The sequence below is a fragment of the Ambystoma mexicanum genome, chromosome 1q (assembly GCF_040938575.1).
Source record: "Ambystoma mexicanum isolate Mex_15411 chromosome 1q, UKY_AmexF1_1, whole genome shotgun sequence".
Taxonomy (NCBI): Eukaryota; Metazoa; Chordata; class Amphibia; order Caudata; family Ambystomatidae; genus Ambystoma; species Ambystoma mexicanum.
Window position 1 is genome coordinate 503223926 of NC_090922.1, and position 24087 is coordinate 503248012.

Consider the following 24087-nt stretch of genomic DNA (forward strand, 5'->3'; position numbering starts at 1 on the left):
TTCACATCTAGAAGCTGGTTGTACATTACTCTTGTGGTGCATTAATCAAAACCACTTCACTTGCAGGTCCAGCGCCTATATCATTGATTTGCCTATCCGGTATCCCGCCCATACCTTCTCCTCTGGTATCTGGCATCGCTGTATCTTGGCATTGCGGCACCTGGGATTCCATTGGCATCCCTTCTTTTCTCTGATTGACCGCTCTGGTTCCTTGTTTTCAACAAACCAGAGGGGTACATCAGGAAGAAGAATTCTTCGGCTAGACTACGTGGGCAAACTGAAATCTGACAACCAGGATATCATTGCTGATATTTAGAATGCCACCTAGACCTGCCAGGGACCCTCGGAGGATGTTCTGAAAGACTTCCGCGGCCAAGGACACCCCAAAGCTCAGACGCATAACCGGTACAACCCTCGATGTGTAGTGAAGGTTGTGATGTACCTTGAGTCAGAGTGCAACACGAACTGATGGTTACCTACCCTCAAGTCCAGTTTCGAGAAGAACGTTGTGCCTTGCAGCTTTGCAATGATGTCATCGATTGTGGGTGTGAGGTGTCTCTCGCGCTTGATCGCCTTGTTTGGTAGCCTCATGTCCACACATATTCTGACCGAGTCAAGATGCTTTGGCTTGCGAGCGATTACTATGGGCGACACCTAAGGCGTGGGCCCATCCACCTTCTCCAAGAGGTCCAAAGACACCAAACTGTCCAACTATTTGTCCACAAGATCCCGCAGGTGGAATGGGACTCTGCGGTGCTTGAGGGTTATCGGTTGAATGGACTTGTCGGTGTGTAGCCTCACTGGCTTGCCAGCCAATCGGTCAATTCCTTCGAACAGCCGACCATACTTCTGGCGAACCCCTTTTACATCCTCCACATACGAAACTGACAATGCCCAGGGCTTCAGCTGCTGCACAGCTCAGTAGGGTGCTATTGCTACGTCAGCCACGTAGAAGCGGGCCTTGATAGAGGTTCCAAAATGCTCCACCCTTGCCACGAAAGATCCAGCCAATGGGATGGGCTGCTCACCCCCAAATGTGAAGATGCGCGCCTTCGGATTGTGCAACGTAGGTAGCACTGCCATGGCACCATAGTGCACTCTGGCCTTCACATTCACTGATGCACCCGAGTCTACCAGCAACGGCACTCATTTACATGGACCAGGCATTTCGGTTGTCTTCAGGTGTTGGCACGCAGTGCGCTTACACTGGAAATTAAAAAGAGGTTTTCCTCATTGTCCTCCTCCTCCACTTCCTGAGCTAGCCTTTCTAACTCCTGGTCCACCAAGGCTATGTTGGACGGGCATGGTTGTCAGAAGAATCCTGTCTGGACCGGTCCTCTCAGTAATACCACCGGTACTGGTGCCCTGCACATGCATGCATAGTGGTCCATTGCTCTGCACCTTCCACACGCCTTCCCTTGTGCGTGACATTCCACAGGATGCGGGAGGTCGTACCCACATTTCAGGCATAACTCAGATGATCTGACCCCTCTGTCGCGTGGGACACTTGTCGGCGGATGCGCACCTCTCCAACCTTGTCCTTGCCAGCGGCACACACCTCCTCCGCCTTCTCTGGCCGAATAGCATGTCCATTTTCTACACCCTTACTTCTACCACCTCATAATAATAATAATAATAATAATAATTTGGCATTTATATAGTGCTACGAACCCTCAGGTATCTGAGCGCTGCTTATTATTACCCACGGTGCGTGGTGCTCATTTATCGACCTCGGAAGGATGAAAGGCTGTGTTTGGCCCCGCCGGGATTCGAACCTGCGTTAGCAGACTCTGCACCGATGTCAAAGCGAGCGCTCGCTGTGCCACTTGACCGACTAGATGAACGACCCAGCTCCAAAATGTGAGGTAACGTGAGGCCAGGTTCACGCAGCACCTGATGTATGAGCTTCCCAGACGAACAGCCCTGTATAAACTGGTTCCTGACCATGGACTGTTCGTTTTCCCAAACACACAAGACTGCCATGCACCGGAGGCGGCCATAAAATGTGTCCAGGGATTCATCGTCCTTTTCGTTTGCATTGCACATTATGAAACACTCATAGTCCGCGTTGGCAAGGGGCATAAAGTGTTCATGCAAGGCATTCTTGGCATCCACATAAGAGTCGTTGACTAGATGCAGGGCCTGAAAAATTGATGAACTGCCGGGCCTGCATAGTACAGTAATGTGGCCACCTTGCACTCGTCATCCGTCTCACCTGTGGCCCTGAAATACATGTCCAGACGGTCAATCCATAGTTTCCACTTTGGCCCTAGGCTCGATGGGGTCCCAGAAACATCAAATTCGGGCATCAGTGTTAGTGCCCCCTGCTGGCGTGGAACGTATACTCCCACTGGCCCTGACTATGCAAGGATCCTCCACACAAACATTGAGCGTGCTGACAAGCCACACTCCACACAGAGTTCAATACCAAACCAGTCACTGTGCCCTTCCCAGTCCACTGATCGCCTTGAAAAACGAAGTAGAAAAAAAAAAGTTTTTCTTACAAGGCCCTTCCTTCCCCTCACCTTATCATCCAATGAGTGGAGGTCCAGAAAATATAATGCTTTCGTGTAGGTGATCAAAAATGCCCCAGTTGAAAACGTCACCACGTGTTTGACAAAATGGCGGCTGTTCACGTTATGATCGCTGACCCCGCGGCACGATGCTAATGAGCTGCGCACAAAAATCACTGCCGCACTGGTCCCGCGGATTCATTCAGCAGAGCGACTTCGTCGCCAATGTTGTGTTGTGCTGTGGTCATCCGGCACCCCGTGAGACCGCCCCCCAGCAAGCAGAGCACACAGGACGAGCTGCTCTATGTTCGGGCTCCACTGGCGCACGCGTGGTACGTGTCCCCTTTTATTAACCCACACGTGGCGGAGTTATGTCACTATGTCACGTGTGTCTCCTTAAAGTTACAGACACCACACCAGACCTCATCTCCAGGAACTCGTTATGGTTCAAGAAGCTACAGGGACAAGTATGGTCAGAAACACCTGGGGCGGCAGCGAGGACGGACCTGAGGGACGAAGGTGGATGACCCGAATGCCATTGAGACTTTGCACAAAAGGAAGAAGCACCCCTCCAAGAGGAATTGGAAAGAGTAGCAGAACAGCATCTCCCAGAAGATGAAGGAACCCCCGCAGAGGTCAGCCCGACACCACGAAAGGTACGCTTTGCGAGCAGCGCTGTTCCCACCAGTGAAACTTAGAGACACCAGTTTGTGAAAGAAAGCATTTTACGCCTCATGTAGATAGCCTCAGTTAACTTGGTTTTGTTAGTTAGAAAAGAAAAAAGGATGTTATGTCCCAGGTTGTACCCTGCCCCAAAGCACTCCCAACACGTCATGTCACAGCAAACGGGCGGGGGCGCGAATAAAAGGACATGACCCGGGTATCGGAGATCAGATCAGAGCTGGGATGTGCCTTGCAACCAGACCGTGTCTTCTGGTCTCCTTCTGTCCTAAAGGCCTGCACTGCCACCTAGGCCATCCATGGGCCGAAGCAATAATGAGCAAGCAGTAATAACTGAATATTACTTCTTTAGGAATAAAGATGAGAAAGGTGCATGAATTATTGGGCCAAATGGCAAGCCCAAGAAGATTGGGTCTGCTGCAGGCAGTGCTTAATTTATGGGTGTTTGCCAGGGCACAGCCCTGCCACTTAACTCTGAGACAATAAGTGCCTGGCACTTATTGTCTCAGACTGATTATGAAATAATGATAGCCAGAGCACCCATCGACCCCCAATGAGAAGGGGCGAGCAGTAGTTTAATCCTAAATGTGTCGACACTGTGGGGAGCTACAGTGGGTGGTGGCAGCAATTGCTGGGGAACTGCCCGCCCGCAGTGTCACAAGCATGCTAGAAAATATTTTTGGCCCTGGCACGTATCTTTTTACAAACGAGGCACTGGCTGCAGGAATCCTGAGGCACAGCAATCCGCACCACAATGCCCGTCAGAATGTGTGGGGCTCCTTGCGTGCCTTGTTTGAGTACTGACACTTGGCGTCATGGCTTCTGTAACCATTACATGGCAACATTTTGCAGCCCTTGTGGGCGGGGGCGGGCATTCTGCTACAGAAAGCGGGAGAATTCAATTCTCCCATTGGATCACAAATTATTTTTGGCGGGAGATAGTAAAAAAAAAAATCAAAATTTTTAATTTAAAACATCAGCAGTCTCGTGACTAAATCTGGAGGCCTGGCTTGTCTCACTGTGACACATGCACATTCACTGTGTACCTAGCCTGGCATGTCTCACTGTGACACAGGCACATTCACTATGTAGATATTCTAATAAGCAGTGTGCAAAGTAGTAGACGGGACTGCGGGAGAAGAATGCTAAGAGGCAGCGTTTCTAAGCTGTGAAGAAAGCGTTTTCATTTCGTAACCTTTTCGCTCCAGCAGCAGCGAGATTTTGGGGCCGAAAGAAGGAGAAATTAATTTACTCATTGACCTGCATTCGGCTGAAGGACATGTTAGCAGAAGGGACGCAATAATCTGAAAAAATAGCAACTATGTTGTGTCTAATAAATCGTGAATCTTCCTCCTAAAATAAGATGTATGGTGTTCCGTACCCATCTTTCCTTTGTTAACTGGAAACAAGCGTGTAAAAACGTGTTATACGGGTGGCTGCTGTTAACGTGAATAAGACTTAAGCCTAGATGTGCAAGTAAATAACTTTTAACTTATTGTTATTGTAAACCACTGTTCTCTACGCCCCCTACCTCCTCCCTCATCGGCGGCCATGCTGCCTTGGCTTGGGCCAGCGGGGCCACCGTACAAGGCCAAGCTCCCGCCTCCTCCCCCGTTCTCCCTCCTGCCTCCTCCCGTAGAGTCCTATGGAGGAGCCTCTACTGCAGGATCCACACCATGGCGGAGGCCCGGCCACCTCTTTAGCCGCTGCCCCCGAACCTCCGTGCGGCTGAGGCGGGCGCGACCGCCACCCCTGGGTGCTTATACACGCCTGTGGAGGGTGCCCCGCCTCCCAGCATTCGGGCATCACCAAGGCGAGGGTGAGTGGGTAAGAGGCCAGGACATCTGTCGCGCAGCTGCCACTGTCCAACTAACTACCTGTCACCCAAGACACCTCTTAAATCCGGCCCCACCTAAATCACACCCCACGACCCATGTGGCTTGTTATGCTTGCATTCGATCTGCTTGTCCCTTCTGATCAGACAGCCATCCCTGCTTTTCATAAGTTCTCTTTCGACCTCCTACCCACTCTTTCCTGTCTGCACCAATGCCATCTGTTTTCCTTACTTGCCCTTCCGTTTTCTATATATCTTTTGTTCGAGCCGTGATAATGCTGGATTACACGTAGGGAATCTCAGTTAAAAAACAGACCCGAACCCAATGCATGGGCAAACTAATGGACTGGTCTGTACACACCCCTCCCCGTGTTTCCATTTGTTTCCGTGACGTTCTAGTTATTTGTTGTTGGACTTTCTTTTTCACTCTCCTTTTCTTTACACTCCCTTGACCTTTTCCTTATTAGCTGCTGCTTGATAGGTGTAACAGCTGTTTGTCTTCTCCTGTTTTCTCTTTCTTGGTAACCCATATTTTGCTTCACTTTTTTTAATGTAATCTTTTTATTAAAATGTCAAGAACTGAAACAGAGCAAATGTCTGCGTTTGCATAGATTATCGATCATATACAAACATTTGGTGCATGTTGCATCACAAATCATCCCTCCCCCCCCCAACAAACCCACCCCTCTACAAGTGCAATAACTAGCCGGATAACTAATACATGTAACCATTTGTCTTAGATCGCATATTTTTTATTTTCTTTAATTTTTTAGATCGCATATTTAAGGCGTTAGAAAGTTCCACAGGTAGTAGATTACAAGCCTCTTCCAGCCAATTTGAGAGCCCAACCCTGTGTTATGAATATGTGATGCCTCCTGCCCACAGTGACGGTGTGTTTGTGGGCTGCCCTAAGTTGGTATGTTCAAACAAAGGCCTCCACCATTTCCCCAAACCCGATAGCAATGGCTGGGGTTGCCCGTCATCTCATACTGGCTAGTTCAGCTTCACAGATTTTGGACAATCAAGCCTATCAGGTGGGCTCTCTGTTTTCCAATTTAACAGTAAGGCTTTCTGTGCTGAGAATAATGTAGTGTGTAGAAGCTTGCGGGTTAGGGTATCATGCCACTCCTCTGAATTACGACCAAAGATCATTGCAGTGGGTGTCAGAGGAACTGCAGAGTCCCAAAATGGTTGTATGCCTGGACAGGACAAAAAGATGTTACCCACGGACCCAACTTCCCCCACGTTGCCCCCAACAGTTGGGGGATTGTGCAAGACCTGTAGAATGATGTTTGGGAGGCGTGTAGTGTATCCTCTGTAATATCTTAAATTGCATTTCCATATCTTACACTGTGAGATACCTAATTTATCGTAGCAAAGCCATCATAGATGTCTTCAGCGCAGAAAGGAGTGTGAGTCCTCGGACCAAATGTTCACCAATGTCAAATTTCTTTTGAGATTGTTTTGGTAGGGGAAAGTCATAGAATGATTCAAGTCTGGGAAATTCCAACAGATTGCCTCTGAATTCTGTCTCGAAAGGTAACGGTTCCCTGGTCCTAGATTCACTCAGCAGTGGTACATTTGAGTCTGGTAGCCTGTATAGTCATATAGACTATCCAGTCCATATTGGTGAGGCAAGAGATTTCTGGTATCGGATAATGGTAATATATTTGCACCTTCACACAGATCCATGATCTTCAATGCAGGGTTCCAAATTGAGGGGATCTGGGAGCTATTTAGCCAAAAATATGGTTAGTTTGGCACCAACAGCTACCAGGAGCTACTTGTGGCTCGCTGGGCCAATTGATGGCCAAACAAAACACACCTTTGTGAATTGAACTCTTTGCATTTGGACATGTCTACACAACATTTAAAGCATAAGAGGTAATAAATAATGGACAAAATTATGTTTCCATTTTATGAGGAACTTTGATGTGTGGAGCGTTATGTACTAGCTCCTCGTTCCACAGTGGTGGTTTCTAGTCACTGGTTGATGCTGCATATCCAGTGGCTGCTTTTAGCTCCTGCTTATCTAATCTCAATTTCAAGCCTTGTCACTGAGTGTAGGTTTGTCTGCTGTGTATCTTCGTGGGAAAACCGAAGGAGAGTAAGGCCCTCAGACTAATCCAAGGCGGCATGCTGTGCATGTCCGAACCTGTCAGTGTGAGCAGACAATGCCACTGTGTAATGGTGGGCCCTGTAATGGGATGGGATTTAATTCGTTTTGGGAGCTATCTAGGCGGTATAGCCAAAACCTCCTGTGGTATGAATGGGTAGAACGACTGTAGATCGATAGCCCTCCACTGGCAGTGTACTTAGTATTCAGCCATTGTGTAGCCCAGGAGACTTGTGCTGCAAGGTAGTAAGCTGTCCATGACGCAAGTGCTAATCCACCTTTAACCTTAGAGGCCTGCAGTATGCATGTATTCTGACGCCTTTCCAAACAAATTTCGCCATGGATCTATCCAGATCAACAAATAAGTGCTTCAGCGGGGCTGTTGGATTACTATTGGATAGGTAAATACGTTTTGGGATTGAGTTCTTTTTAATAGCATTTATTCTGCAGTTCAATGAAAGTGGTATCGTCTGCCGTTTGTCAAGATCTGAGTTTATTTTGCATATCAGCTGGGGATAATTCAGTTCGACTGGTTCAGAGAGGCATGCATTCACTTTTATCCCCATGTATTTGATGTACTGGCATTGTAACCTGAATGGCGCAACTCCACCAGGGTCCGAGGGTAGGTCTGGCCATAGGGGCATGATCTCTGATTTGTCCGAGTAAACACTATAGCCAGCGATGGGTCAGACAGTGAGTGCAAACAATGACTAATGTATCGTCCGCATAAAGGGGCACTTTGTAATCCACATTCCCCTTCATAATACCCGTCCTTTCGGTATCTGTGCAAACTTACATGGCTACTAGTTCGATCACCAGTGTATAGAGCTGGGTCGATAAAGGGCAGCCTTCCTGCGTGCCCGGGCGTAGTGGGAAGGGCTCAGATGTATGGCCATTGGTGACAACAGTGGTGTGAGGCTCGTCATACAGGAGATGGATCATCCAAACAATTATCCTGAAAGGCTAGGATGGCTAACATGTAGTTCCAGTGTACCTTGTCGAAAGCTTTTTCAGCATCTAACGACAGGACCATATCTGCCGGATCTGAGGGAGTTCCAATGACATGTGATAGCCAATGTAAATTGTCAGAGGAATGGCAGTGCAATATAAAGCCGGTCTGGTCCTAATGTACCAGGCCCAGCACAAGCCACTCTAGGCATTTCGCAAGACATTTCACCAGTATTCTGGCGTCAGAGTTTATTAATGATCAGTCGATATGCACTGCATAGTATTGGGTCGCGACCCTTCTTAGGAAATGCAACAATATTTGCTGTAAGCAGGGTTTTAGGGGGATCTCCCGATTCAGTCGCCTATTTGAACATTTGTCCCATTCTGGGGGCAATACCATCACTCATAAACTTGTACACATCTATTGGTATGCCAGCTGGGCCTGATGCTTTCCCAGAGGCGAGACCCATGATAGCCCCTAGGGCTTCATTGTCATAAATGGGCGCATTGAACTTGTCCCCGTCTGCCGGGAGAACAGTCGGGAGACGAAGTGGGCGCAGAAAAATGACGCACTATTCTTAAGTGTATAGACCTCTTTAGTACTCTGCGAACCGTTGGTTAATAATCCTATCCCCACATAAGAGTCCCACTGATATCCCGAACAGTTTCAATGATTTGCACCTGCAGTGGCAATGCTAGCATACAGAATCGTCAGTCCCCTTCACTGTAGAGTGTATGGGCCAATTTAGTAAAGGCTTTCTGGGCAGTGTAGTAATGGGTGTCTGTTTGACTCTAGTGCGGGTGATTTGTGCATAAACTGCCAGGCCCTGTGTGAACTTGTGTTCTCGCTCAGCGGTCTCCAGTCTGTCGGTAAGAACTTTTCTTGGGATTACCAGGTGCGAAGTTTGTGCTCAATGCGATATGCACTGACTCTTTAGGTAGGCTTTGAACGCGTCCCAACATCGTAAGGCCAGGAACTCATTGGTAACATTGTCTTTCCAGAACCCTTCTGCGCCATCCTTGAGATGTTACACAAAATCAGGATGCTTGAGGGCCATCAAATTGAGGCGCTAGGACGGGGCACGCTGAAGTTTGTAGTCGCAGGAGGACTGGTGCGTGGTCGGACATTGTCATCGGTAAGATCTTGCATTCTTCAACCATATGCATAACGTTACAGGGGAGAAGCCAGTAATCAAGACTAGAGTAGCTATGATGGCAGTGTGTATAAAACGTGTATGTTCTCCAAGCGTTCACTAACCGGAGATCCCTCATAAGCAAGTGGAGTGTCAGTGATTTTTTTGTTGTTGTTGACGGTTGTATCCTGATGTTCTTCACACCCTGCCTATCCAGGGTCAGGCATAGGATGACATTAAGGTCTCCACCAATGAGCGTCATATGTCCCATAAAAGGTGCAAAAGTGGCAAGGGTATGTGTACAAAAAATAAAAGCCTGGGGTGGTAGTAGTAGTGTCCATAGTAGGAGCATAGATATTTAAGAGAGTAATGTTGGTGATAAAGCGTTCCATGAATCATGGCAAACCTGCCCTCTTTGTCAGTCTTAGTATCCAGAATTATGAGGGGGTATCTGTTTGAGAACGATAATAGAGATGCCACATTTCCCCTGAAACGGGGAGTGAGTAGCAACCCCATCCAGCCTCTGCATAATTTGGCAGATTCAGCAGCATTTAGGTGCGTTTCCTGCAAGAAGAGGGCATCTCCCCTGTGGTCTATAACATAGTTAAGAAGCCTTTGCCTTTTTTTTTTTTTTTTTTTACTTTTATTTTTCACAGAGTGTCACATCAGGCCAGAGCCGCAGAGCCGCAGAACCGTTAGCGCATCAGTACGACAGACATCATTTAGATGCAAGATATATATCTACACATTTCACAATAAGCATAGCAAATTAGGGTGATGTCGAAGGTGTAGTATCTTCCTCAGGTAGCATGTTACATAGATAAAGTCAGAATAGGGTCCAAATATCTTTAGGACGACAGGTTGATGTTACGGTTAGCACAAATTGTTCCTCACATTCATTCACCATCGATAGGTTTTTGAGGAAGTCTTCTTTTTTGGGTGCCCTAGCAGACTTCCAGCATTTCAAGATGCACCGTTTTGCAATAACACATGCAATGTTAAACAATTGCCTGGTGGTCTCTGCCACCTTACCAATGTCTCCAAACAGGTATTTCAACGGAGAGGAGGATGCAGGAATCATTGTGATGTCTTCCAGGACTTCTGCAACCCCCCCCCCAGAATCCTGCCACTAAGGGACATGCCCAGTACATGTGATATGTGTCTGCATTTGGTGCGTCACACTTTAGGCATTTCGCTGTGCAGCCGTCTACAAATTTGACCAACTTTGCAGGGGTATAGTGGAGTTGGTTGAGCACCTTTAAATTGAATTAGTCTCAGTCCTGAGTTCATGGATACAGTTCTAGTAAATTGACATCGGAGTTTAAGAGTCTCACCCAGTTCAATTCCCAAGTCATGTTCCCAGACTTACTTGATGGTGTTACATGAGCCAGAATGCGACTGGACCAGGTTGTACAACATTGAAACCCCCCTTTTTTTTTTTTGTCCTCCGACTGCCATGATGGCCCTTATACATTCGTGAGTAGGGGGCTCCAAAGGGAATGTCGGCCATTTGGAGGCAAATGCGGCTTTAATTCGATGGAACTGAAAATGTTTGAGGTGCCCATCACCCACTGTCTCAACAAAATCCCCCAGTTCACAGCATGTACCCCCTGGGAACATATCACACATTTTAAATTGTTTATTCGGGTTCCATGATCTCTGCAATGCCTTGTCAAATGTGGGTGCAATATTGGGGAAATTCCATAGCAGGATTTCCGGGTCGTATGGGGTCATTAATGCAATCCTCTTATATAATTTGAACCATGCATGTGTAGTGGTGTTTACAGGGTCACATTTGCAAGAATCCTTGTGTTTGTGGTCGAAGATGACGGACTGCACATCAACAGAGTAGGCAGCATATTTCTCTAGAGGGATGTGTGTGGCTGTGTCGCTGAGGTCAAACCAATGTTTTGCGAATTGTACCTGCGACTCTAAGTAGTACAACTTGAAGTCGGGTGCCGAAATGCCGCCCTTCGAGAATGGCACCGCCCCAGTTTGGACCGTTTCAGTCTGGCCGTCTTTCCGCCCCATACAAAGGAGGTAGCTAATGTCTGAAGTTTCGCAAAAAAGATTCTTCCAGGCCAGACTGGAATGTTGCCAAAGCAATACAATAGTTTGGGGAGGACCACCATTTTAAGAAGAGCCACTCTCCCATGTAAAGAAATAGGGAGTTTAGAGCACAGTTGTAATTTGGTAGACAGATTCTGCAGTAGTTGCCCATAGTTTTCGGTATGCAGTGTATTGTTATCTCCAGATACCATTACTCCTAGATAGCGGACATGTGTAGGGGACCATTTAAACCCACTCACGCCAGATAGATCTCTGGTACTGGGAGTTAATGGGAACAATTCAGATTTTGAAACATTAATCTTATACCCAGAATATTCGGAAAACGCATGGATGTCCGCCATGATAGGTTCTATATTTTCTTCCAGGTTACGGATATATAACAGGGTGTCGTCAGGGTAGAGAAATATTATCTGCGGGGGTACAGTCATTCTGAGCCCTCTATGTGCATGATTTTTCCACGCGAATTCTGCCATGGGCTCTATAGTGAGTGCAAACAAAATGGGGGAGAAGGGATTTCCTTGTCGGGTGCACTTATTTAACAAAATAGGAGGAGACATGGTGTGGTTAGTCTGTATAAAGAAAGCAGACACACTTAAAGTATTGGCCTAGACCAAACCGTTCCAGCACCAAGAATAGGTAGACCAGGAGACGGAATAGAAGGCCTTTTCGGCATCTAGCGCCGCAATGGCAGCAGTTGCCTTCGGGTTTATTTACTCCATTACTCCAAAAAGTCGTCGTAGATTTAAAGCCGTGGACCTAGTGGGAATAAAGCCAGCTTGGTCGGGGTGGGGCAAGATGGGCATGTACGGTAGGAGTCTGGTCGCGAGGAATTTAGCAAAATTTTTTCATCCGTATTGATCAGGGAGAGGGGCCTGTAAGAGGCCATGTCTTGTGCAGGGCAACGGGGCTTAAGGAGAACCGCTCGCGCACAGATTCGGGGAGTATACCCCGATCCATTGCCTCCTCCCAAACCCTCAGTAATAATGGGGCCAGTTTATCCTGGAATTCTTTGTATAGCTCGGCTCCCAGACCATCCAAAACAGGTGTTCTGCCAGAGGTGAATGCTTTTATTGCATTGATAATTTCCTGTAACGTAATGGGAATATCTAGTTCCATGCGTGTATCGGGGGTCAGGGTTGGGAGGTCAAGCTCATATAAGTAGTTAGTTATCTGCTCCTTGGATTTAATGTCATGATTGGAATAAAGGGCTTTATAGAATTCGGTGAACGTCGCATTGATGTCCTGATCCCGGTTCACCATCATCCCACTTGGCATATGGATGCTGGTGATGGGGCTATGGTGGCTCTCTGCTTTAAGCATATTAGCTGAAAGCTTAACAGCTTATTGCTTTCCCTGTATCTACGGGCCCGGGTTGGGGTGGTCATGTACAGGATTTCCCGATCTGCGAGTTTGTTGAACTTGTTCAGTGTTGCATGGATATCGGAGAGGGACTCCTTACTGTGTTTAGTGATGTATTCAATTTCAAGCATTTCCAACTTTGCTTCCGCTATATTCCGTTCCCTCCTGACAGATTTCAACAGTCCAGTAGATTTTGCCATAATGGCTCCCTGCACCCATACCTTGAACGTCTCCCATAGGGTGGCGTGATTATCTACCGACCCCTCATTTAATTCAAAGAATTCTTCTATTTCAGTGTGGAGTGATTCACATACAAGGGGGTCCCTGAGTATGGTGGGAGGCAACCTCTAACGTTTGGAGTGTGGTGCAGTGTCTCGTAAGGTAAGGGTGAGGGATATTGGAGAGTGGTCTGAGAGGGTACAGGGATAAATCTCGCAGTTGGACACTGCATCTGAAAGGGCTGAGCTTATGAGCCAGTAGTCGATACGCAACTCTGAGTCATGCACTGACGAGTGGTAAGTAAACCGTTTTTCCTGTGGGTGCAATGCCCGCCATATATCAATTATGGACGTTTGTTGCATTATCTATTTTAGGGTAAGTGCAGCTCTTGTGGGAGCTCGAGGGACAACCGAAGATCGGCACAGGGACACGTCAAGGATCGTGTTGAAGTCTCCCCCCACCCCTTATATTACTAGCGCATCGTCGGCTATGACCAGCATATCTTGTATAGCACTGTAAAATTCAGGATCATCGATATTCGGTCCGTAGGTATTGACTATTACTATTTGTCGACCCGCCACCTCCTCCCAGACCAATGCATTTTTACCTTGGGCATCTATTTTACTGTCGAGTTACCGGAAGCCTAGTTTTGGGTGAATCAAAGTGAGCACTCCCTTAGACTGGGCCGAGTACTCTGTGTAGTAGCGGTCCCTAGCATGAGAGAAAACTAGTGCAAACATGTCTGAGAGCATGTGTTTCTTATAAAAGGAGGATCTGGGGATTGTGCCTAGCCACATACGTGGCAGTTTTCAGGCCCTTGATAGGGTTGTTAAGCCCCCGGACATTCCAGGAGAGTAGTTTGATCGTCACTCCCCCATCAACCTGCGCCATAATCATCTATCATCTTAGTTCTGTTCTCTGTGCACCGATGTGCGCTCGCCCAATCGGCGGTGCCCGATGTAACACAACTCTCTGATTTTAAACTTTTAACATCCCCAACAATTCTAGGGCAAGTGCCAAGGGTAACCTTCTCCGTTTCCCCACCCCCACCCCCACTTGCACCATCAACCCCAACATGATGATGAACCCTTCTCATTAATTCGTGGAACTTTCCGGAGGTGCGTGCGTTGCGGCCCAGGGCCAACGAAACTGAACCCAGCTCATCCGGCAACAACCAATAAACCTAGGTTGGTGCCACCCAGACACCCATATCTCCTATAGAAAACTTATAAAAGGATATTGTCGTACATTCATTCAATCGCCAGGGCCTCTACTGTCCATGACCGGTTGTAGGAGATTGTTTTGATCTGGATCCCTTCCCTGCGGCAGAAGTGGAATCGTGACTTCTATATAATCCATGGCCGCTGCTGGATGTTCAAAGAAATGTGCAAGGCCTCCATGCTATATGCGCAGTTTCGCCGGAATATCAGTGCATATGGAACCTTTCTCAGTCTGAGTTGTTTCTTGACTGGGTCATACGACTTCCTTTGCACTTGCACTCCTGCGGCAAAGTCAGGGTATATGTGAATGTTGTGAACGCCATGGCGGAGAGGTCCCATCTCCCTCGCCAATCGAAGAGCCGTATCTCTGTCCCTGTAGTTTAGTAATTTATCGACGATGGTGCGGGGAGGAGCCCCGGATTGGGCATAGGGGCCAGTGTGCGATGGGCTCTCTCTACCAGAAAGTGTTCCGAAAAGGAGTTGTCTCCAAACAGGGTCTTCAGCATCGTCTCCACTATACGGATGTTGTTGCGGCGAGACCTGGATTCCAAGTCGTCGCACTTGCCATGTAGTTTGGTCATTTCTCCCTTCAAGAGAGTAATATCACGAGTATTTTGGTCAATCAAGTCTTTGTTGGTATCCTCTGTGATCCTTGCACTTTGCTTGTCTACTCGGGCCTTGAGTGAGCCAATGGTAGCGACGATATCATCTAGTTTTACGTTAATTGACATAAAGCCGTTCTATACAGTGGTGAGGAGGTGGTCGAATCTGGTGTTTTCGGATAAAGTCGTGGGGGAGTCAGCACGCTGACCAGGGTGAAGGAATCCATCGGACCGGTTTTCTTCTTCTTGGCGTTAGTCCCCCTTGGCATCGCCCAGAGGTAAGTTATAGCTAGCGGCCGGGACAGGCACCCTTGAAAGGTTTGAGTCAATGCGTGTGATCCCATTGCTTCCCCGGATAGGTTGGATGGGACAATATGCCGGACACGCCAAATGGGTTTTGGTGCACGTGGCCTTTGCCTGCACAGGGTCAGAACATGTGTGTGATCAGTTCAGAGGCTACGATGTATCACCCATGTGTAGGGATCTTCTCGCCCAGGATTGTACAGAGTGTTCAAATTCATATAGTTTCGCTGGCTGTCATGTCCTCCATGCAGTTCGTAATATATGGAGCCCACTAATCTCATAGAATGGACTGTGCCCTCTCACGTATTGCTGCACCACTTATTACTCAAAGGAAAACACAACCAGCTGCAGGCGCTGGCATTTGTTACCAGGGCAATGGCCGCCCCATTTGCAGCGCTCCCCAGAGAGGTGCTCCTGGTTCGCAGCGGGCTCAAAGTGTTTGGATTGCGTGTAGTTAACGCACTGATGTCCCATGTGTCTCCATGGTATATACAGCAGTCTGGCGGCGATCAGAGGGGGGGGGGGTCCTAGCGAGCGCCAGCAACAGTCGCAGCAGCAAGTCACCTTAAGGCTGGGCAGACTTTCCACATGAGGGGCCGAAGCTAAGCACACGGCGCGCTGTCTGCCAAGGTGCACCACACTCGTCTGTCTAACTCCCCCACAGCACCGCCCGCAGTCACATGAGAAGTCGGGGCTGCCCAGCAGTTCTGGCAGATCGCACGCTCTTGGGTCCCACCCGTGCTGCCTCTGCGTCTCGGTCAGGCTGGGAGGTGGTATCAGGTAATATAATATATGGGTAGCGGGTGAGCGGGCCAGAGTTCAAGGTGCACTTATCTTGTTAAATAATGCAGTTGTAGTGAGCGGCGTCGGGTCTCTTGGGTTCCGTAATATGGCCCGTCCTTCAGGTTCGTCGCCTGCACTTCCGACCTTCCACCAGTGGTCGCCGATTTGCCACAGGTGTTCCCTCCGGGCCACTCTGCAGCGCCGTCCCTCAAGGCCCAGCCTCTGGATTTCAGCAACCTGTCAGGGCAGCTCGAGGCGGCACTGCCGCGACAGCCCAGCACTGGGATCTAGCATCGCCCGCTCCGGAGCGGGGTTCTGGGTAAGCCCCCAATCGTACGCCGCGGGCCACAGGTCGCCCAGCAGATGTTCCACTTCGGGCGGGCGGCGGGGCGGGTATGTTATGTTATGTTATCTTGCATTTATATAGCGCATAGTGTACCATTGGTATAGTCTCAAGGCGCTGGTAGGTTGAACGCCCTCGGGAACCGAAGTTCAAGTGAGTAGAGAGAGTCAAAGGTGCGTGTGAGCACCGTATATTTGTGCAGCTGGTGTGGCATTCGTATAATAGCTGCTTCTTAGCATTAGGTGTGGTGGTTGGGAGATTAGGCGTATGTGTCCGTTCTGGCAGGACTATCCAGACCGATTCTGGCAGCGTTAGGCTTGAGGAGAACGCCTGGCTGGAGAGTGTGTAACCAGCAGTGTTTAGTTAGTGATGTGGAGTATGCGGCGGATGTTGTTCTGAGAACAGCTATACCGAATGGTGTCATAGTATCTCTGTGTTCAAGTTGAGTGGTGGTGTAAGGAGAGAGTAAGCGTGGTGATGAGATATTTACATGGTCTTTCAAACGTTCTACGCACTCTAAACCATTCCATGTATGTCGTGTAATTCTATGCGCTCCAATCCGTTCCACACTCTCTCCAATCCGTTCCACGCTGTTCCACGCTCTCCAATCCGTTCCACGCTCACCAATTCGTTCCACGCATTCCAATTCGTTCCATGCACTCTCATCTGTTCCATGTACTCCGATCGGTCGATGTATTCCACAATGATTTATGAACACCATCCACATATTTTACACATACCTTTCCATATTATACCAGTACCTTCCACATACTTCATTCGTACCATCCACATACTTCACCCGTTCCATGTACATATGTCACCCGTTCTATCCATATACGTCACCCGTTATATCCATATACGTCACCCGTTCCAACTATATACGACATCTGTTCTATCCACATATATCACCCATTCCGTCCATTTTCTACCCTGTTCCATCCGGCGTTCATCCGCTCTATGCGTTCATCCTTTTATGCACTCGTACCATCCACATACTTCACCCGTTCCATGTACATATTTCACCCGTTCCTACCATATACGACATCTGTTCTTTCCACATACATCACTCATTCCATCCATGTTCTACCTTGTTCCATCATTCAGGCGTTCATCCGTTCTACGCATTCATCCGTTCTAGGCACTCATCCGCACTAGGCGCTCGTCCGTTCGATGCATTCATCCGCTCCAAGCACTTGTTCTTACTGCGCACTCGCCCGCCCTATGCACCCATCCGCTCTGCACAGCCATCCGTTCTGCACAGCCATCCGCTCAGGGCACTCAACTGCTCTGGTCACTCATCCGCTCTTACACCCTACTCTGCTTTTACGCACTCGTCCACTCTATACATCCCTCTGTTCTTGCACATTCTCCCGTTCTTGCAACCTTGTCCGCTCTGCACCCTCGACCGCGCCACACATTCATCCTTTCCACGCATCCGTCCGGTCAACGCACCTATCCGCTCTTACGCACCTATCCGCTCTTACGCACCTATCCGCTCTTACACACTCGTCTGCTCTTACACACTCGTCTGCTCTCACACACTCGTCTGCTATAAGCACCCATCCGCACTAGGCACTCATCCGCTCTAGATACCCATCTGCTGAGCGCATTCATCCGCTCTTACATATTCGTCTGCTCTTACACATGTGTCTGCTCTTACACATGTGTCTGCTCTTACACATGTGTCTGCTCTTGCACATTCGTCCGCTCTATATACTCGTCTGCTATAAGCACCCATCCGCCCTAGGCACGCATCCGCTCTAGATACCCATCTGCTGAGCGCATTCATCCGCTCTTACACATTCGTCTGCTCTTACACATTCGTCTGCTCTTACACATTCATCCGCTCTTACACATTCATCCGCTCTTACACATTCGTCTGCTCTTACACATTCGTCTGCTCTTACACATTCGTCTGCTCTTACACATTCGTCTGCTCTACATACTCGTCTGCTATAAGCACCCATCCGCCCTAGGCACGCATCCGCTCTAGATACCCATCTGCTGAGCGCATTCATCCGCTCGGCGCACTCGTCAGTTCTGTTTACCCATCCGCTCCACGCACCCATCCGCTCCACGCGCTCATCTGCTCTATGCACTCGTCCTTTCTGCACGCTCATCTGCTCAACATGTTCATCAGCGCTATACAGTCATCTGCTCTACACCTCCGTCCGCTCTATTCAGTCGTCCGCTCTACACACTCTTCCGCTCTTCATACTCCTCGGATCTACAGACTCATCTGATTTACACACTAATCCTATCTACACACTCATTAGGTCTACACACCAATATATATACACAATCGTCCGCTCTGCATACGTCTGCTCTACACCCTCATCCGCACTATACACTCTTCCGCTCTTCATACTCTTCGGATCTACACTCTCATCCGATCTACACACTCGTCCGATCTACATACTAATATATATACATACATAGGCAATTGTCCGCTGTAAGCATCCACACACACTTCCGCTCTACACACTCTTCCGCTCTACACAATCTTCTGCTCTTCATACTCCTCGGATCTCCACACTCATCCAATCTCCACACTCATCCTCTCAGGGCACTCATCTGTTCCACGCGCTTCAACCATTCTACCGATTTCGTCCGCTGTACTCACTTCGTTCAATCATCATGCATTATTGGTTCAGGCCGTGTCACTTGTCTCGTCTTCTCATTCATTTCATTCATTTTGTCCATTGTGATCATTAGACCTATTTTATTAATTTAATCAGCAATTACTGTTTTCGTACGATTTATTCATTTTAATCCATTTCACTTCATTGATCAAATTTCTTTGTTCTATTTTGTTTGTCCTTTTAGTTTACATTAGTGGTTTTTAGTTGTAGATTTCTCGTTTGGATCTTAATGTTGTACTGGTATTTGTCATATTGTTATTTAGGATCTAGTAGTTTGTTGGGTTGGTGTACTTGCGATGCTGTTATTCAGTTTGAGTTAGTTTCAGTACGGGGTTGGTTTTAGCGGAAGAGCCAAGTTTTCAGTAATTTGCGGAAAGACATTAGATCTTCAGTTAGGCGGATGTGGGGTGGGAGAGCGTTCCACAGCGTGGGGGCCAAGGCTGAGAATGACGATCCGCCTAACCTGGGGGCCGGCTGAGCTAGATCTTAGAGTACGTGGAGGTTGATAGGGTTTTAACTTGTCCTGAAGATATTGAGGTCCGGTTTTATGCAGTGCTCGGTGAGAAAGGCATAAGGTTTTAAAGGTTACCCTTCGGGCCACCGGAAGTCAGTGGAGAGTTTTGAGGGCTGGGGAGATGTGGTCTCTCGGGCCGAGTGCTAGTAGCAGTTTGGCTGCAGCATTTTGTGCTCTTTGTAGTTTATTCATTTGGTAAGCGTGGATTCCAAGGTAGAGTGGGTTAGCGTAGTCCAGTCTTGATATCAACAATTGTTTGGACCGCAGAGAGTCTGTTGGGAAAGGAGAGATATGGAAAGATGCGTCTAGAGTTTTAAGGTGGTAGTGGCAGGACTTCGAGACGTTGTTGACTTGACGCGAGAGTGTTAGGTCAGAGTCAAGGGTGCATCCAAGGTTTTTTTTACTGTTTTCGAGGGAGTCTGTGAATTGCCCATGGCAGATGGCCAGGGTAGTGGGTGTGGAAGAAGTTCAGAGTTGCCACATACCATGATTTCTGTTTTGGAAGGGTTTAGCAAGAGGTGGTTTCTGGTCGTCCAGCTCTCTATGTGGAGGAGGCAGGAAGCGAGGACAGGTTGGGAGTTGGGTTTTGAGTTCTGGAGTTTTAGGATTAGTTGAGTGCCATCGGCGTAGTTGTAACATAGGAAGTTGTGTGAACAAATTATTGGTGGGAGGGTGATCAGGTAGAGATTGAACAGGAGGGCAGACAGGCATGCTTCTTGTGGAACTCCCGTGTCAACTGGTCGTGCTTGGGAGGAATAGGAGGAGAGAAGGGTTATTTGGTACCTATCTTTGAGGAACGAAGCTATCCACTTTAGAGCGGTTCCACAAATTCCTAGGGAGTGAAGGCGATCAAGGAGGATTGAGTGATTGATTGTGTCGAAGGTGGCTGATAGGTCGAGAAGGATTAATGCAGCGCATCCTGCCGTGGTTTTGAGGTCATCCCAGATTGAGGTTAGGGTGGTTTCAGTTCTGTGTTGGGCTGTGAAGCCTGATTGGGCAGGGTCTAAGAGGTTGTTGGCTTCGACAAAGGCATTTAGTTGGGCGTAGGCGGTTCGGTCCATGAGTTTGGCAAGGAATCTTGTGTTTGTGATGGGGCAGTAGTTTTTGGGCTCGAGAGGGTTGAGGGAAGGTTTTTATAATAGAGGCCTGACGTGCACCGTTTTGAATGCATCGGGAAAAATTCCGGAAGCAAGCGAGTCATTTATGATGGTTCTTGCGTGTTCTCCTGCGCAGGTAGATGTGAACATTTCTTTAAGGGTTGTGGCCGGGAAGGGGTCAAGCGGGGAACCGGATGGTTTGCGGGCGGAGAGGAGTTTGAGAAATTGGTCTGCTGATATTGGACTAAAGGAGTCGAACGTTGGTTGGCTACTGGTCGCTGGTGATGGGATGGATGGTATGGACGGTGGGTTGCCTGGAGGGTATAAGAGCGCGACTTTGTTGGTTAGGGCGTTCGTTCTGGCGAGAGCTGTGGTGTAAAAGTGGAGAAAGAGTGAGTCGCACAGCGATTGAGAGGGGGTTGGCACGGTGGTGGTGCATGATGGTTTGGTGAATCCGGTGATGATTTTGTGGAGTTCTTTGCTGGGGTTTTTACAGTTTAGAATTCGGAAGTTGTAATGGCCTTTTTTTGCTTTCCGGATTTCGGCCTTGTACTGATGGAGGTGCTGGGCTAAGATGGATCTGCTCAGGAGAGTTTTGTCTTTCCACCATTTGCGTTCTAGGTATTTGTATAGTTGTTTACTGGTTTTCAGCTCAGGTGTGAACCATTTAGGAAAGTGGCCACAGCGGGCTGATGGTTTGCAAGTGGGTGTGAGTCGCGTTGGCAAGGTATTGAGCCAAGAGTCCATGGCGTTGGGGTTCAGTTGATTATTGAGTAGGCAGGTGGGGGGGAGGAGGAGATTGGAGGAGTGCGTCGGCTAGGTCAGGAAGGATTATTAGTTTCTTCCAGCATTTGCGTATCGACAGAGGTTCATGTTCGGGTACGGGAGGCAGGTTGGGAGAGCGAATGGTGAAAGAGACAATGAAATGATCGGACCAAATGATAGGGGTTCAGGGGTTTAGATGTATCTGGTTGTGGGAGCTAAAGATGGCATCAAGAGTGTGTCTTTTATGATGGGTTGGGCCGTTGGTGTGGGGTTGGAGGTTAATTGCCTCTAGGCCGTCAACAAGAGAGTGTGTCATAGGGTTGGTGGGAATGTCGAGCCGTATGTTGAAATCTCCCAGAAGGGTGAGGTTGGGATGGTTTAGTTGGAGTGCGGCAAGTCGCAGAGGTTGTTTGAGAATTGTCTGTCATAGCCAGGGGGTCTGTAAATTATTAGGAAGCTGTGGGAGAACGAAGGGGAACGTGATAGTTTAACTGGGAGTGATTTGCATGAAGGGGTGGAAGGTTGGTTGTTGATGATTGAGGCGTGGAAGTGAGATTTGTAGGCGAATGCTATTCCTCCTCCTCTAGAAGGACAGTTCAGTGGGATGAGGGAGTAGTCAGGGAGGGGGAAGGCTTCATCGGCGATAGGGGCGAAGTCATCAGAGAACCAGGTTTCGGTGAGGAAGACCAGGTCAGGTTTGTCAGAGGCGAGGAGGTAGATGCTGTGTCTGTTTTTTGCTACAGATCGGGCATTGAATAGGATGCAGTTCACTTCGGTAGAAGAGGTTGATGTCGGAGCTGCAGAGATGGGTGCAGGGGGGGAGAGGGTGGAGATAGGAGAGCGAGAGGGGTGGGGTGATTGATGGTCGATGGGAAGAGTGGGCGAGCGGAGAAGTAGGCAGGTTTTCGGTCGGAGTGGACGGGCGTGTGTGTTTGGATGTTGCGGTTTGGTCCGTGAGACTTGAGGGTGAGGTGTGTTGGGTTCAGAGGTTCAGCAGTGGTTGGTGAGAAGTCGAGGGGGAGGGGTTTCAAGCAGGGTGAGGCATGGGGTGAGGGTGGTGAAGGGGGGGATGAGGTGATGGGGCGAGACAGGGTAGGTGATGAGTGTTGAGCGATTCAGGGGGACCAGGTACGTTTCCTCTTTAGTGTCTTTGTTGCGATTGATGTGTGCGAGAGGGTAGAGGGGTGGTAGGGGGAAAGGGATGCGGCTTCTGTTCTTGCTAGGGCTAGGCGTGCAGTTTTTAGGGAGGGGAATGAGTGTGGTCGTGGCGGGATGGAGGTGGGGGTGATGGGAGAAACGCGGGGTGGATGATTGCTGGGCAGGGTGTACTTGGGAGGTTTGTGAGGGGAGCGTATATGATCGCAGTAGGCTGCTCGGTGGGCTGCTCGGTAGGGTTCGCACGAGTACGGGTCTTAGGCTGGAAGGCACACCATTGTGCACTTCTGGCTTGGTGTTTGGTAAGGGGATGGGTGGGGGGTGGGATGATTTGTGGCGGGGGTTCAGGAGGTCGGGTTGACTGGAAGGGGGGTGGTGCATGTATGATCGCGGTGGGGTTCGCACGAGCAGCAGTCTTAGGGTGGATGGCACGCCATCGTGCACCTCTGGCTTGGTGTTTAAGAGGATGGGGGGATGGGGTGGGGGTGTGATGATTTGGGCCAGTGGGGGTTGGCTGGAAGGCGGGGGTGGTGGCCGTTTCCGGTAGACCTTAGTGGAATGGGCGCACTCATGGTTAGGATGCTTGGTACCACTGGATGAGATTATTCAAGGTGTATAGGTTCAACTAAGCAGGGTGAGACTTTGCATAGGGAGGATATTGGGCACACCTCTAAATTCAACTTTGCACAGAGAGGGTATTGGGCACGCTTCAAACTTCAACTTTGTACAGGGAGGATATTAGGCGCACTTCTGAATTCAGCTTTGCGCAGAGAGGCTATTAGGTACACTAAAGGCAATCGGGGGACGAAAATAGGCACCCTTCTAACTTCAACTTTGCACAGAGAGGATATTGGGGACACTTAAAGGCAACAAGGGACGCTAATAGGCACACTTCCAAATGTAACTTTGCCCAGACGGGATATTGGGCACACTTCTAAATTCAACTTTGCCCAGGCAGGATGTTGGGCACGCTTCTAAATTCAACTTTGCCCAGAGTGGTTATTAAGCACACTTTTAAATTCAACTTTGCACAGAGAGGATATTAGGCACATTTTTAAAGGCAACCAGGGACGCTACCAGGCACATTTCTAACTTTGCACAGGGAGGCTATTAGGTACACTTCTCAAGGCAATCAGGGGACGCAATTAGACACACTTCTGAAATCAACTTTGCACAGAGAGGATAATAGGTACACTTCTAACTTCAACCAGGCCAATCTATTAGGCACACTTCTAAATGTAACTTTGCACAGACGGGGTATTGGGCACACTTCTAAATTCAATTTTGCACAGAGAGGTTATTAAGCACACTTTTAGATTCAATTTTGCACAGAGAGGATAAGAGGCACGCTTCTAACTTCAACCAGGCCATGCTATTAGGCACACTTCTAAATTTAACTTTGCACAGAGAGGATATTAAGCACACTTTAGATTCAACTTTGCACAGAGAGTATAATAGGTACACTTCTAACTTCAACCTGGCCATGCTATAAAGGCACACTTCTAAATGTAACTTTGCACAGACGGGGTATTGGGCACACTTCTAAATTCACATTTGCACAGAGAGGAGATTCGGCGCACTTCTAAAGACGACCAAGGACGCTACTAGTCACCCTTCTAAATTCAACTTTGCACAGGGAAGCTATTGGGTACACTTCTAAAGGCAATCAGGGGACGCAATTAGGCACATTTCTAAAATCAACTTTGCACAGGGAGGATAAAAGGTACACTTCTAACTTCAACCAGGGCACGCTATTAGGCACACTTCTAAAATCAACTTTGCACAGAGAG

At 48.5% G+C, this 24087-nt stretch overlaps 1 protein-coding gene across 7 annotated transcripts in view; it reads left to right on the forward strand.

The window, feature by feature from the left end:
* Positions 1–2997: 2997 nt before the first annotated feature.
* LOC138529799 (zinc finger protein Xfin-like) overlaps positions 2998–24087 on the forward strand; it is a 241714-nt gene continuing 220624 nt past the window's right edge. For 2 of the 7 annotated variants that reach the window (XM_069640862.1, XM_069640866.1), the window contains exons 1-2: positions 4798–5013; positions 9095–9228. The gene's annotated coding sequence lies outside the window, so the exon portion shown is untranslated. Of the gene's footprint in view, positions 3170–4797; positions 5022–9094; positions 9229–24087 lie in introns of those variants that run through there. The other 5 variants (XM_069640861.1, XM_069640860.1, XM_069640865.1 and 2 more) reach the window with 5 other exon arrangements.